The sequence below is a fragment of the Camelina sativa genome, chromosome 14 (genome assembly GCF_000633955.1).
Source record: "Camelina sativa cultivar DH55 chromosome 14, Cs, whole genome shotgun sequence".
In the NCBI taxonomy this organism is placed as follows: Eukaryota; Viridiplantae; Streptophyta; class Magnoliopsida; order Brassicales; family Brassicaceae; genus Camelina; species Camelina sativa.
In genome coordinates this window covers 1,042,530-1,046,720 of record NC_025698.1, presented here as the reverse complement: position 1 = coordinate 1,046,720, position 4,191 = coordinate 1,042,530, and the positions used below count along the sequence as shown (strand labels likewise).

Here is a 4,191-nt window from a genome sequence, read left to right as displayed (position 1 = left end):
GATAAAAAAAGAAGTAACCAGATATATACAAGCACGTCTCATGAGTGGAAACTTACCCAGTCCATATTGCTGCTTGTTGTTGTGATCCTTTGACAACATTATGACAAAACTGTTCAGGAGTACTAATTCCAAAAAACCTCCCTAGCCAGACGCAGTTGGGTTCTCACCAACCTGATTACCTGAGAGAAAAAAAGCAAAGAAGACCGTTAGAAACCAAGCATTCACATACGAAATAACAACACACAAGGGAGAAACGGATCTAGGTCTTACTCTCCACTGTTAGTAGGGACGAAGAACGTATTGCTGTCAGAGTCGGGGTTGGTTTTCACTCTTACCGGACTCCACGGCGCCGATGACTTCAAGAACAAGATTGTAAAATCTTACAATTTAGAAAATCAATTGAAGTAGTAAGGTCAAACCAAGATTGTACAACTATAAGTGTTAAGACTATATAATATAAAGATGAGCTTACCTGGAGAATGACTTCCTTTCCATCGTGTAGATCTCTACCTGATATAGAGAGCAATAGACTTAAAAATAGCAGCTTCAATACTAAGAACGTTAAGACTCATGAACATAAGGCTTAATCCCAATCTAGATCCTTTGTAGTTACCGATATCAGTTTGGTCGTTGCATTCATCAAAGACCTGCAACAGTATCATGCTTATGAATCAATGAACGATGGAACAACAATTTTGAACATAAGAGTGGTAGAGCTAAAATAGAAAACAAAAGACACTTACATTGTTATAGTAGAAACCAAAATGCTGCAGCAAAACATTAGTTGTCAATCAGACCTTCAAATCTTGCAATGGAGCAGATGATGGGAGCCCACGTACAGTACCTGCAAAAAAAGAAAAAGAGGTACCCAAGAATCAGACGAAGTGATGTGAGACCAAATATTATGAATACCAACTTCTTCTAAGAGCAAGAAACACAAACCTCAGAATTCAGAGTGTCTTATAACTTCCATTAGGATCACCAAAGATGTCTGTGTATGCTGGTTACTATTAGTTAGTAAATCTGAAAATCCAAGTGAAAAGAAGAAAGAGAAAAGAACAGATTTAACTTACCTTAAGCAGTATGAGTCATCTTCTTCATTCTTCAATCCATCTCTGACCTGCAGGTATACTGATTCTTCGCTCCTCTTGTTAAAACCTAAAAGTAGACAAACTCGTTACTAAGCAAACATAAACAAGAGAGATTTAAAGTAATTTAAAAAAGTGGAGAAACAAATCTCACCCCAACACTCTCCAGAAGATTAACAGTATCAAGCCCAACCAGCAAAATTCATGTAGGAACTGAGTAGCAAAGTGATACTTCTTCTCCAGCCATCAATTTCACTAGCTCATCAAAGCATACATCACCAGTTTTCCGCATATGATCCTGAAAAAAATGGATTCCATATCAAAAAGACAACCAATTAGGGGAGTAGAAACCAAAAAAGTTGAAGAAAAACATTAATTGTCACCAGACCTTTAAATCTTGGCATGAAGCAGATCATGGGACCCCACGTACAATAACTGCAAAAGCCATCCAAGTATCAGAAGAAGTGAAGTGAAACCAAAATTTTATCAATACCAACTTGTTATAGCAAGTAACACAAACCTCGGAACTCTGAGTGTCTTAGGACTTCCATTATGATCACTGAAGATGTCTCTGTATGGATTGCGTTGATGATTGAAATGAAACCTTAAGCCGTCAGAGTCTTTTTCATCCTTCAAAGTTCAAACCATCTCTGATCTGCACATATATAATTAGATTAAAACCATTGTTAATTATCAAGTTTGAATCAACCAACAAAAAACGATGGTGAAGTGAGGAATGAAGACCACATTTTATGTAAAGACGGTTATAAAGAAAAGAAAAAACGCAAACCTCTGGTGGTTTAGAGAGGAGCTTAAGAGCCCCACGAAGTTGCAAAGTTTCACCTTTTGGAGGACATGTAACCTCACCATGTTTACACTCTTTGGCCGCACTAGTGGGAGTCCAAGAGCCCGGTCCTATATCAGCTGAAACGAGAAAGAGAAAACAACATCAAAAAGATGAGTTTGGGTTTGTTCAACGAGAATTGTCAAAGCGCGAAAGTATGTATGTGTATGTACCTTTGAGCAGATGACGAGACTCCTTGAGACTGCCAAAAGGCACAGTGTAGTATCTATATCTGAAAAAAGGTCATTCTATTAATTATAACCAAGATTAGTCACACTAAAGTGATATACGATGCAGTTTTTACCTTGCTTTCGGTTAGATGATAATAGTTCAGCAGCACACTGCTATGAGCATCAACGTTAGGCCATGGGTGGTTCTTAACCTGTACTTGGTCAAACACCATCAATCCAATAGAATCAGCTTTGATTCTTGAAAGCATCTCCGCGATCTGCAAATAGAGAATAAGAAGAACCATCAAATGCTAATTTGTAATTCCAATAGAAAAAGCCAAAGTGAAAACCCCTAAATAAACCCTAGAATTGTTATACCTTTACTTGCTCGGTCAAATCAAGAAACGCCATGAAACAAACAACGTCCTCCCCCGATCATCCTAAAATTAGACCAAACTCGTTACTAAGCAAAACATAACAAAAGAGATTTAATGAAATTAGAAAAAAGTGGAGAAGCAAATCTCACCCCAACACTCTCCAGAAGATTAACAAAATCATAGATACCGTCGTCGTCCTCGTATCTAGACTCCTGAAACAAACCCCAATCCAATCTCCAGAACAGGATTGGACCATCGTTGTGTAAGAATGCATCACCTAGAGAAGGAAGAAGAAACAACAAAAACCATTCCACATAAAGAAGAAGATATCAGTTAGTTTCTCTATGGTGTATGAAACGAAGAATAAACTTGAAAGGGGATGAAGAATTAGACTCACAACTTATATGAGATGGGGAGAATTTGAAGTGGACAAGGAAGAGAAGCACAAACGTCTTGAGTGACCTCAGCAAATCACACATCACCAGCTATCCCCGCATATGATCTCCTGAAAAAAATGGATTCCATATCAAACAGACAAAAACAAGACTAAGGAGTAGAAACCAAAAAGTTGCAGCAAAACCTTGGCATGAAGCAGAAGATGCGAGCCCACGTACAGTAACTGCAAAAAAAAAAAAAGCCATCCAAGAATCAGAAGAAGTGAACACAAACCTCAGAATTCAGAGAGTCTTCTAACTTCCATTAGGATCACTAAATATGTCTCTGTATACTGGTTAGAAAAACTCAAAAATCCAAGTGAGAAGAAGAGAGTTAGCTTACAATGAAATCACCATGGAAAGAAACAGCTTGCTCCTCCTCTTCCGATCATCACTTGCACCATATCTTGCTAATTCATCAACGATCCTGTTGAGAAGAGAAGGTGATGTATGTTTTATCAATGAAAAACAAAATCTAACATGAAATTGCACTTACAAGAAGAGGATTTCTTTACCATTGATGTTGTTGTTGGGATCATCATCAAACAAACCTTAAGCAGTTTCGAGTCTTCTTCTTCTTCATTCTTCAATCCATCACTGACCTGCACATATACAGAATTAGAAATAACCATATACATAGTTAATTTGCAAGTGTGAATTGAACAAACAACAACTTAAAAAAAGAGAAAACCAGAAGACAAACCATAAATCCCCAAGTTCTGAAACATCATTCACTCATCAAACCATCTCACCCCAATCTGCACATAGAGAATTAGAAGAAGACAAGACAAGAGAAGTTACTCAGCAACGATAAAGATAAGAGAAGAGAAGATAAAGAGAAAATCTCGGAATAATATAACTTACACGATGATGGATGGGGAAGAAGATGAATTATACAATTGAAGATGTCGTTGTTGCTGTTTGGGTAATCAATCGGAAACCCTAATTCTGCTCTGAATCTTCTTCGCTCTTCACTCTTGACTTTTCTCTGTTTGGGTTATCCTCCACAATCAATCAATTTGGATTAACAATAATAGGAACTAAAAGAAATTCGAGTGAAGAAAAAAAAACCCTAGAATGTAGAGATCAATGTGTAGAGATCAAACCCTAGAAGAAGTTGCGATTTCAGAGTCGAAAGCCACGCTTCCAAAAAGCACCTGCGAGAGACAGAAGAAGAAAAAAAAATCAGAGACGCGTTAAGAAGAAGAATAACAGAGCGATGCAATTGGACTGAGAGACCAAAACCCTAGAAGAAGAACTCACAAGTAGGAATCCAGA

At 37.6% G+C, this 4,191-nt stretch overlaps 2 long non-coding RNA genes across 5 annotated transcripts in view; both read right to left on the bottom strand.

Annotated features, from left to right (window-relative positions):
• LOC109128928 overlaps nucleotides 1-179 on the bottom strand; it is a 3,374-nt gene extending 3,195 nt beyond the window's left edge. For both annotated transcript variants that reach the window (XR_002035328.1, XR_002035329.1), the window contains exon 1: nucleotides 57-179. This is a non-coding gene — a long non-coding RNA (uncharacterized LOC109128928). The remainder of the gene's footprint in view (nucleotides 1-56) is intronic.
• On the bottom strand, nucleotides 273-4,191 carry LOC104738813. Of its 3 annotated transcripts, none has more exons than XR_002035325.1 (22): nucleotides 4,177-4,191; nucleotides 4,020-4,070; nucleotides 3,778-3,901; nucleotides 3,617-3,671; nucleotides 3,429-3,515; nucleotides 3,257-3,340; nucleotides 3,060-3,098; nucleotides 2,877-2,984; nucleotides 2,629-2,756; nucleotides 2,481-2,542; nucleotides 2,237-2,380; nucleotides 2,106-2,164; nucleotides 1,879-2,012; nucleotides 1,609-1,743; nucleotides 1,477-1,523; nucleotides 1,243-1,386; nucleotides 1,074-1,158; nucleotides 943-1,000; nucleotides 744-844; nucleotides 614-647; nucleotides 473-510; nucleotides 273-379 (listed from the first exon to the last, which is right to left on the bottom strand). It is a non-coding gene; the product is annotated as an uncharacterized LOC104738813 (long non-coding RNA). The 3 variants fall into 3 exon arrangements; XR_002035326.1 differs by having other exon boundaries at nucleotides 943-991; XR_002035327.1 differs by having other exon boundaries at nucleotides 314-356.